This window comes from Bidens hawaiensis, unplaced genomic scaffold, assembly GCF_021521415.1.
Source record: "Bidens hawaiensis isolate Kalapana, Puna unplaced genomic scaffold, B.hawaiensis_p1.1 tig00031130_1, whole genome shotgun sequence".
In the NCBI taxonomy this organism is placed as follows: domain Eukaryota; kingdom Viridiplantae; phylum Streptophyta; class Magnoliopsida; order Asterales; family Asteraceae; genus Bidens; species Bidens hawaiensis.
Genome location: NW_027495224.1, coordinates 172,841 through 184,569, shown reverse-complemented (window position 1 = coordinate 184,569; position 11,729 = coordinate 172,841). Strand labels below are relative to the sequence as shown.

The 11,729-nt window shown below is 45.7% G+C and overlaps 1 pseudogene; it reads left to right on the top strand.

Moving 5' to 3' along the window:
* The first annotated feature begins 10,386 nt into the window (after positions 1-10,386).
* LOC143581657 (F-box/kelch-repeat protein SKIP25 pseudogene) lies at positions 10,387-11,729 on the top strand (annotated as a pseudogene).

Below are 11,729 nucleotides of genomic sequence, written 5' to 3'. Positions count from 1 at the left end.
TTGCTGATAATGGCGCTTCATCAACGATCATGTATAGGCAGTTCTTCGACAAGCTAGACGACGAAGACAAAGAACGCCTGGAAACGGTCTACGCCTCGATGGAAGGGTTCGACGGCAGCACAAACACCCCCTTGGGAATCCTATCTTTCCCCGTAACTCTCACGGACGGGAAGTACTCCCGCACCGAAGACGTGGACTTCGTTGTAATGAGGAAGCCACACCACACATACGACATTCTCTTCGGGAGAGATGGGATGGCAAGATTTAATGCCGTGGTGTCTTCGGTCCATGGTATGATGGGATGGCCAACAGCTGAGGGCGTCGCTATGATCACGGGCATTCCCCAGGTACGCATCGCGTCTGTCTCATCTAAACCCAAACCAAAAATGGCTAAACCAACCACCTCTGAGCCAGAGGAATGGGCCTTCAATGGCAAATACCCTGACCAGGCCGTTACCATTGGCCCAACGATCACTAATCCCACACGCACCTTACTCAAACGCTTGTTGCAAAAAAATGCCGACATCTTCGCGTGGACACCAGCTGACATGACTGGTGTACCTCGAAGTAAGGCTGAGCATAAGCTCAAGTGTGACCCGGCGTTTGCGCCGGTCATACAAAAGTGTCGCGTAATGGGTGCTGAGCAGGCTAACGCGTGTAGAACCCAAGTCAAGGAACTCCTTGACGCAGGCATCGTACGCGTTAGTAAATATCAAACATGGGTTGCAAATCCCGTCATGGTACCAAAATCCAACAAACAATGGCGCATGTGTATAGATTTTAAAGACCTAAACAAAGCATGCCCCAAGGATTGTTACCCGTTACCCGAAATTGACCTTAAGGTAGATTCATTAGCACCGTTTCGCCTTAAATTCTTCCTTGATGCGTATAAAGGATACCATCAAATCCACATGGCTGTTGACGATCAGGATAAAACCGCATTTCGGACGCCCGATGGCACATTTTGCTACCAAATGATGCCATTCGGACTAAAGAATGCCGGATCCACATACCAACGCCTGATGGACAAAGAGTTTCATGCCCAAATCGGGAGGAACTTGGAAGTTTACATGGATGACTTGGTCATCAAAAGCCTCGAGCCAGAGGCGATGTTGAAAGACATCGAAGAAACTTTCAACACGCTCAGAAGGATAAACATGAAGCTCAACCCGAGCAAGTGTTCCTTTGGGATGGAAGATGGGAAGTTCTTAGAAGTCATCGTTACCAAAGTTGGCTTCAGAGCGAACCCTGAAAAGGTTGAAGCCATTATGAAAATGGAATCACCTACTACCATCAAATAGGCTCAGACACTGAATGGACGACTAGTCGCACTTAACCGTTTTTTGGCAAACCATGCGGATAGGTCGTTCCCATTCGTGTCAACATTGAGAAATTGTTTGAAGAAAACGCACTTCCACTGGACACCAGAAGTGGAAGCAGCCTTTCAAGAGATTCGGTCACGCTTGATCGAACTCCCAACACTCACAGCACCAGAAGTGGGGGAGGAATTAATTCTCTACCTCTCCGCCACAGACAGAGCAACTGGGGCAGTCTTACTAGCAGAACGAAAGGGCATCCAGATGCCCATCTACTATGTAAGCCGCGTCTTAACAGACGTGGAAACCCGGTACTCCACCCTGGAAAAATTAGTCTTAGCGCTTGTACAGGCTTCACGCAGGCTAAGACGATATTTCCAAGGCCACCCAATCACCATCTCACCAACTTCAAACTTGCAAACGTTCTAGGCAAACCCGAGTTGTCAGGGCGCCTAGCCAAATGGGCAATTGAGTTGGGAGAATACGCGATAAAATACAAGCCAAGACCAGCCATAAAAGGCCAGGTCTTGGCCGACTTTATTGCAGAAGTCCCCGCTTCGCGGGAAAAAGAGTGCCAGGAAGAGGCTCAACCCTCTCCAGCACAAGACATTAACGTTGTCTGGCGACTCTATACTGATGGAGCAGCCAACAAAGAAGGTTCAGGCGCAGGGTTGAAACTAACTAACCTAGCAGGCCAAGAATACACTTACGCTATTCGGCTGGATTTCCCAAGTACGAATAACGAAGCGGAGTACGAAGCATTCTTGGCCGGATTAAGAATTGCGCGTAATATGGGGGTGAAAAACTTGGAAGCCCACGTGGATTCCATGCTAGTAGCCAGCCAGATAAACGGGACGTACACGGCCGTGAATGACACAATGGCCCTGTACCTCGCACAAGCAAAAACCCTTATGCGCGATTTCAACGATTGCAAAGTTGTGCACATCAAGCGAAGCGAAAACAAATCTGCGGATGCGCTAAGCAAGCTTGCATCGCTAGCCTTCACCCACTTGGGAAAGGACATCCGCGTTGAACTTCTTGGAGCACCTTCAGTCCCGCACAAGGAAATTTGTGTCATCCAAACCGGCACGGAAACATGGATGACGCCAATCATAAATTACCTTGCGACAGGTGTACTACCAGAGTCAAAGACACAGGCAAGAAAGATATGCTGTAAATCACTAAACTATCAACTTGTTGATGACATACTTTACAGGCGATTTTCTTGCCCCACTCCTCAGATGCGTTGACGACCAAGATGCCGACTACCTCCTAAGGGAAGTACACGAAGGCATCTGTGGAGTACACGCAGGTCCACACGCAGTTGTAGCTAAGCTAAAAAACGCGGGATACTTTTGGCCGGGATGCATACGGATGCGCTGGCCTACATCAGAAAATGTAGGTCCTGCCAGCTCTATGCACCCAACACGCATCGCCCGAAGAACGAACTTGTTCCAGTCACTTCTTCATGGCCATTCCAGAAGTGGGCCATCGATGTTACAGGCCCATTTCCCACAGTAGCAGGGAACGTCCAGTTCCTAATGGTAGCCATCGACTACTTCACCAAGTGGATAGAAGCAAAACCCCTAGCCCAAACAACCGCAAAACATATCAAAAAATTTATTTGGGAATTTATTATTTGTCGTTTTGGACTTCCACAGAATTTGGTGAGCGATAACGGCACCAACTTTGCTGACCAGAAGCTACAAAAGTGGCTGAAAGAGCTTCAAATCACCCACACATTTACCTCAGTGGCACACCCGCAGGGTAATGGTGAGGTGGAAAGAGCAAACAAGAGCATCGTCGACGGCATAAAGAAAAGACTCTTGGAGCATAGATCCGGCTGGGTTGACGAAGTTCCACATGTCCTTTGGGCAAACAGAACGCTAAAAAAAGCAAGCACGGGCGAAACCCCATTCAGCCTCACCTATGGCACTGAAGCCATGGTTCCAGTTGAGATCGGTCTACCCTCACCAAGAGTCATAACCCAGCCAGAAGACAATGATGCGGAAAGACGGTTAGACCTTATGCTAACCAAAGAGCGCAGAGACTTAGCCACAGCGCGTGAAGAGAACTACAAGCGACAAATGCAAAAGCACTACAACATGCGGGTGAAACTCTGCAACTTCAATGTCGGAGACTACATACTGCGTAACAACGAGGCTTCGAACCAGGAGCGCCCAGGAAAGCTGGCCCCGGTCTGGGAAGGGCCATACATTATTGGAGAAGTTCTGGGAAGGGGCGCATACCGGCTCGAAAGGCTCGATGGCACCCCCATCCCAAGAACATGGAATGGAGCTCAATTACGCAGTGCTACATGTAGATCAATTCCAAACTTGTAACGAACATGCCTAGAGCCACTTCTAATGGAAATGATTCTCCTTATCACATTGATGCTGATAGCCTTGCCTTTATACTTATGAACTGACCACACTGATATGCCGGTATTCACCGCATAAATAAGTGAGGGAAGAAGTAAGTCGTTGCGTGTAGAAAGCGGCACAACCCGCATAAACACAAATAAATAGTAAAAATTTCTAAGGAAAAGATGAGGAAAACCTTCACGCAGATCAGATATAGATGAAGTTTGGTCATCCTACTAAGTGAAAGTGACGGTCCTACCCGCACAATCATGATAGAGGAAACAGAACATTAACCTATTATCTGACACGCGTCGAAAGGTTAACTTATTCAAAACACTTAGAAAATTGCTAAGTTAAACTAAAATATGCATGAGCAAATCATATAATGTTTATAAGGCAAGGCATTAACAAAACATTTATATTCACGATAAAAGCTGTTCAAACATTACAAAATGGCTAGGTATCTACCCGCCTACAAAAAGTGCAAATCTATCCTAACGGCTTGGAGGATTCTCAAGATTCAGGCTTCGGGACCACTCCCTCCAAACCCACTTGATCCCGCACCATCAGTTGGCTGCGGCTTTTCAAGGAAAGCTTTGAGAACAGCTAGCCCGTCATCAGCAGCAGCAACTTCATTCACCTTTTCCACGACCGGATGAGAGAAAGCAGTATACTGGTTCACAGCTTGGTCATAGGCAGCCTCAGTATCAACATCGTGTAGAGGAAATCTGGAAGGCGAGTTGCCTTTCTCTGCAAATCCTAGGCCAAGTAAGAAACCAACTTTCTCTCCATCCTCATGAGAAGCGTTGAGGGCTGTGCTCATGGCATCATCATAGGATGTGTTCGCGAAAATCCGATGCACAACCTACAAAAAAAAACTTTTCTAAGTATAAAAAACAAAAAGCAAAGAATAATTGAGCTATGCGTACCTGCGGCAACGCTTCTCGTAGAAGCCAATCGTTATTGGACAAGGACTCTTGAAGGGTAGCTTGAGCTTGATCGCGTGCGCGTTCGGCCTCATTCTTATTAAGGTTGGCAAGCAACACCTCCTTGGCAGTAGCTTCCTCAATGCCTTTAAGCTTGCGCTCGGTGCGATCAAGCACACCCCTCTGATCCAAGAGCTCTTGTAGCTTCTTGGCGTCCTCCAAAGCCAAAGCCTCATGAGCCTGCTGAAGCTTCTCCAGTTTAGCTTTCAGTTCTTTATTCTCAGTGCGTAGAGGCTCAGCAACAGCTTCAGCTTTTGTGGCCCTTTCAGCCGCATTACGCGCAGTTTCCTTGGCCAACCTAAGTTGTTCGTTAACAGCTTGAGAAGCCTTGGAACGGGCCTCATGCCTAGCTTGCATTTCGGCCTCAAGGTCCTTTAAGGCCTTTTCTCTCTCAGTGACGGCGGCGGCAAGCTTCTTGTTCTCTTCCCTCAGTGATCGCACCTGAGACCCCTCCAAGCTACGCGTAGTCCTTAACTTATCGTTTTCACGACAAAGTAATTCGACACGCGGCTGAATCCGGGCAAGTAGAATTCAGAGCTCGGTGGACAACCTGCCTTCCTGGTAACTAACCATTGCCTCCCCCAATGCACCACTTGGAGCGGCATGGCGCGTCCAATCGACGCAGTCTGCAGCCGTCCTGAGAGTTGTCCCTCGGCGGATATTCCACCTCGGAGCATAAACCTCAATGGAATCCGAAATTGCAACAACAAAAAACAGTTAGGAAAAAATGACAAGGATGGATAACAGGCCAAAGTAACCCCACGCACCTGTAGGGTCGATAACAGGCCGATAGCCACTACCATCACCCGAACCTAAAGGATATCCCTCCAAGAGGTCAAGGAGATGGGAAGGAGGCAAAGATCGGACCCCCTCATCAACAGAGGTAAGTCTAGAGGCCCCAACTCTAAACATACCTGAAGAACTGGCCAAGGACGAAGTAGTCGTTGACGCCGAATATGATACCGTAGAAGTCACAGAGGTAGAGACCATTGGAGATGAACTCATAACCGTTGCAGTCGTTGCAGATGAGCTCATCGCAGATGAGCTCATGGAAAAAGTCACCGCCGGTCCGGTGAATGACGTAGTAAATATGGCACTGACGGCTGGCGAAGAAGTTGAACTGCTCAACGCAGCAACGAAAGTGGACGCCATCGTCGGCACAGCAGCCATGACAGACGACGTCATAACCGGAACAGTTGCTTCAACAGTAAAAGCAACAGAACCAGTACCAGGAACAGACGCAGCCGCCTGGGTCATCGCCTCGGATAGGTTAACCAAACCTATCGTCGTGGGTCCTGAACCAACTCCTCCCGCACCACTCTCCTCAAAAACAGATAAGTCTACTTCTGCATAAAGAAAAACCTTAAGATATCAAAAACGAATGCGGAAGGAGATGCGGAAAAGGTACACAAAAAGTACACTTACTAGTTTTCTTGATCTTGAAAGTCCTGTTAGGCGGAGATGGACCCGATGAAAATGGCCTCTTCACGCCAGTTACCTTCGCAATGCTTAGCGGCTCGGAAATGACAGTCGTTGTCTCAACCTCTGAGACAATGGTCTCGTCACCACCACCAAGGTTCCTCGCCGCCTCCTCACTCTCAGTCTCGGAATCAGACTGATCCCCCAAGTCAACGAAGGTAGCAACCTTCGTTTTGCCCTTCACGCTAGCCGCCTTCTTTTTCCTTACAACAAAAGGCCCATCTGCGGATCCCTCATCAGAAGAGGACAAGATCAGAAGAATTCCAACAGAAGTGTGAGCATGAAAAGGACGAGGATTAAAGAACTCATTACCTGGCCGAGTGGCACTTAAAATCTCATGGCCTGGCGGATAGACCTCTACAAACTATCCGCGGTTTTCTCCAAAACGGACAATTCGTTCTCATCAAGATCACGAGTACCCAACCGCGTTGGACCACCAGTCTCCCGCGGGTGCAAAAGCGACTGTACGTCGTTCCCCTCTGAAATAAAAATGATAACAATGTTAGAAGGAAAACCCTAAACCAACACAAAAGACGGGGCGCACCATAAGGAATATAGTTCAAACCGTATTCAAGAACGATGGGTATTTGCGGCGTCCCAGACCCGGCGTCCTTCCACACGCGACTCATCCCAAGCATGACCATCCCAAATTCCGGGAAGCGATAAACAGGAGTCTGAATCTGGGAAATCTTGGTGAACCACTCCGTCTCCTGGTAATTGTAAGCCGGAAGATTAGGAAGTGACCTCCCATTCTTGAACGTCATCGTAATGGGAACGACACGAACGGAAATATAGAAAAATTCACGCTTCCAAGAACGAAGACTACGCTCAGTAGTACAGATCTTCAAACCCTTGATCCGAGTGACAAGGGTATACCAACCCTGGATGCACCTCCAAGTATAGAAGGTCATCAGGCGGTCGACTCGAGGCTCGATATCCAAAATACGGCACACCCATTCGAAATGGCGAACTTTAGCAATTGCCATTAGGTGCAACTCTGTCAAATGAACACCGTGTTTCTCCAAAACACGGTATACGAACTTCGTTAATGGGAATATTAAATTCCCATATATGAAGAACGAAGCGTAAACCCCTATCTTGCCCTTAGGGGCGTCGTATACCGTCTGGTTGGTCTCCCGGCAACTCCGGTTCATAGGGCTCCAGCATGAATTTCTTGACGATGTAATTGTATACATCGAGAGAAAGAGTACACTGACACTCGCCAGCAGTACTCCTATCGTCCTTATCGGACGTTGACGTCGGGTTCTCGGGGAAAACGTCGGACTCTTCGACGTTAACCTCTGGGTCATAAGGAGAAGAAGAAGACATTTTTTAATGTTAAGAATGAAAGAAAGCGGTTTCAGGAGAATGCTCGCCGGAAAAGATGAGAATTCGCCGGAAATCGCTTAAAAGAAAAAGAAGAGTGAAGTGAAGATAATGGACGAAATACACCGTCTCCACCTTATATACTTATCGCAATGAATGCGATGAATGTAATGCGAATGAGAGAGAGAGCGTAGGAGAAATGACACGGCGACACGTGTGGATAAAGCAAGCTGGCAACATATGTCAAAATGGCGCGTGCCATGAAACTCGCGCCCACGCGCCTGAAAAAGCACTCAGATTTACCACATGCTGTCACGTCGTCACAACTTCCTGCACATCCTGAAACCGTCAGAAGACGCCAACGTTCTTTCAACCGTTTGGACTGTCCTTATCCTTTCACCAACCCTCCGAATTTCAAAAAGATTCAAAAAGATTCAAAAATAAGAGGGAATATACCCCCTTACCTTGGAAAGCAAGAAACCATAAGACAAGTGCGGGTATAGTGTCAAGACGAAACCCTTCACATACTTAGCACTTGCAGGGAATTGAAGCCAAGAAGATCGATCTTATGGGCCATGCTTGCGGAAAGAGAAATAACACCCCCGCATGCCGGAAACGTTGAGAACTAGATTGTTTGAAGCTTCAAGGTGGAATTGGTTGTTTAACATAACTGATTACTATGTCTAAAACTATCAAAACCTCGTGGAGAATCTACACAAGTGAAACTCAACGCTCCCGACTTGCGAAGAGGTTACACACCTACCCGCATCATACCCAAAGACCAGGCAGAAAAGTCGGGAATTTTCTGCAAGTGACATTAGGAAAACTGCGGGAAGAATCCCCACGGAGAACCTTAAAAAACGAAAACCCCTTTTAAAAGCCCCTTGCTTAAAGTCCAAAAGTTCCCCTCACTTATTAACAATTCATGAGAAGAACAATGGACTAGGGGACTTAAAGAGGTAGGTTCTCGCAAAACCCAGTTGGACCCACAAGACTCACCTTGAAGAGGTACGTCTACGCAAAGACCAACTGGATCCGCAGGACCCACCATGCTCAGAGAGATGAAGACCTTACACGCAGTAAGCCAGTTGTCCCCGCAGGAAAGCCTCCCTTGGTACAGTACCCTGCCTGTCCCCGCAGCTGTGGGTACAAGCCAAGAAGGAAGGCTACCCGCACTAACAGTAAGGCTACACGTATAAGGCACTAACTCTTATACTTCAGTAATGTCACCTGAAGAAGGAATGAGCAGGGCGGGAATATTCCCGCCCAAAAGAGCCAGTCCGTACGCTTCTAGAAGATCTTTTGTACTATACCTACCAAGGTATGGACAAATAGATAAGATCTGAGAAAAGCAACCCATGAACCAATCACAGGGTGACAGCTCACTGACAATAGTACGATGAGGAGCACGCTCCAGTACAAAATGTCACCATCAGCCGCTGCCTACCCACCAACTCCCATCATGGCACGAACGTAGCCCATAGTTGGTGGAAAAGGAATATTATATACAGCTGGCCGTACCTGCTTGGAAACCTACATTCGGCTATAAATACTCTAACACCTTGGAACGGTATCATTATCTTCTCTCTAGCTATTTCTCTCTATATACACTTATATTCAGAGCAACCTAGTCTGATTCTCACGCCGGAGGGTGGTCACAAGGAGGAACCCCCCCTTCTCAGTGACGAGCTTACGGTGTCTGTTTTGCAGGTTGAGAAGAATAGCCATCTTTGCCGGACCTAACCCTCGTGGGAAACATCTATTTAACCCTAAGATTATCCTTAATCTGTCGGGGTCACTTAGTGTTTCTTCAAATACCCAAAATCGCAATTTTTAGGGGGTATTCACAATGATGGCGTTGGTATACATGTTCAACTTCTTATACCCTGGACCCTATACCTGTGAATGCCTACGTCATCTAATTTAAGAAAAAGATATTGAATTTGAATAATCGAAACTTGTATCCATTAGCTGACTCTAAACCTAACTTAACAAATATATCAGGACAGTCCCAACTTTTAATTATTTTCCTCCATTGAACTATTTTCTAATAGTGTCCAAGCCCGTTAGCTTTTGATGACTTGGTTGTTTGTGCAAACGATTATGTAAAAAAATAACAATGACGCAAACCACTTATGTGAATGATTACAAGACAAATATATGATTAGGAAAAAGAGGAAAGAAAGATGTCACACGGGATATAGATTTATTGTTTGGAAATTGTGAAAAGGCTTTGATATAGATAGGTTTGAATATACACCACTCAGTATGTAACTTGCTTGCAATGCCAACTTTTGGCATTTAATATTTGTCTGTATCCTTCCATATGCTCCAACTAAACACCTTTTCATCAAGATATTCTAATTTTTTATTCAACCTTCATGACCACATCAACTGCCAACTAATATTTATTACTCTACTTATTTATATTTTAAATTTTTAATGAATGGATTAATTACAAAATCATACAATACTTGTTTAGGTTTATTTATAGTTTTATACCTAAATATCTAAATCATAAACTAAAACTTGATTTTTAATTTTATTAAATATGCCATCATTCTTACTAATTTCTAAATTGCTGATAATACCTTAACAGAAATTAAAGTTGACCTACGTCTACTTAAGAAATCGCTTACTACAAAAAGCAATAAAAAAGGTTAAAAAGTGGGCTAAAAATTTATTGATTTGCTAATAAAGTTTATACGCATATCAAGTCTATAAAACTAAAGCTTGCAATATGACTATATAAATACTCTTGTACATTTTTATAATTTTTTTAAAGATAATATAATTACAATTATTTTGATAAACAATGATAATAAAAAATAAACGAATATTGTTCATGAATAAAAATCAGAAAGGTGGACAAAAAGTTGTTTTCTAGAAAAGGAAAGAAATAATAAATTAATTTTAATTAATTCTATACACATTACATCGCATCTATATAAGTATCAAAGTTTCCTTTCCGTTTGAGCTTCTATCCACCACCACATATTATTATGGCCCCTTCACTTGATGATCCATCTTTCATCTCACGCGCCACCACCACCACCACCAAGCGCCGGAAACTTGACCACCACCACCAGCAGCCTCTGCTACCTGGTCTACCTGATCACATAGCTCAACTTTGTCTCAACCTAGTCCCACCTTCCACCCTCTACTCCGTTTGCCGTTCATGGCGGCGCGTGATCTACACCGCCTCTTTCCCATCTTTCCTCTCGCTATACATCCTCTCTTTTCCGACCACCGGCGATAATAATATTATTAATCCGGTAATCAAAATATCTTCTTTTGATCCAGTTTCTTCTGAATGGAGTGATGTCACACCACCGGAGTCTTTTCTCCGCCACGTGTGCCTCCGTCATCCGTCGTTTATTGCACGTAACTTACCCATGCAGTCACTTTCAGTCGCCGGAAAACTTGTATTACTCGCCGGAACCACCGGCGACCTAGTTCCAGCTCTTTCACACCCGTTAATCTTCAACCCAGTTACCAAGACTTGGTCTACTGGACCCCCACTTCAAAACCCACGACGGTGGTGCGCCGCCGGAGTCTCACGCGCCGCCGTGGTCGTCGCAAGTGGGATAGGCTCACACTTCACACAGACCATTGCAAGGTCCGTGGAGAAATGGGTGTTCCGGGAATCGAATCTTTTTGATGAAAAGAGTGAAATATCAAATGGGGTTTGGAAGAAAATGAGTTCTTTGATAGATGTGAAGTTTAGCCGTGAAGCCATTGATGCTGTGGGATGCAAAGAGAAGCTTTATATTATTAATGGGGGTAAAGGAGTTGTTTATAATATAAATTCCGATGAGTGGATGCCGATGCCGGAGGGGATGGTGGGTGGGTGGAGAGGTCCGGCGGCGGCGATGGATGAGGAGGTGATATATATGGTGGATGAAGTAAAAGGTGTGTTGAGAAAGTATGATGATGCGGTGGATGTATGGGTGGATGTTATGGAGGATGAGATGTTTAGAGGGGCTGAGTATATTGCTGCTGGTGGTGGTAGGGTGTGTGTTGTCCGTGGTGGTGGTGGTGGGATTTTGGTGGTGGATGTGGTGGTGTCGCCGCCGCGGTTGGCGGTTTTGGATGCTCCGGTTGGGCAGCAAGTGTTGAGTTTGCATATTTTGCCTAGGATGTGTCCGCCAGAGGTCTGGTAGGAGTCCGTGAAATTAATATTATATAATTTGTTTCATTTTTGAATCGTTTTGTGTCAAGTTTTTCTAGATGTAAGAATATTCATTTGTACTTTGGTT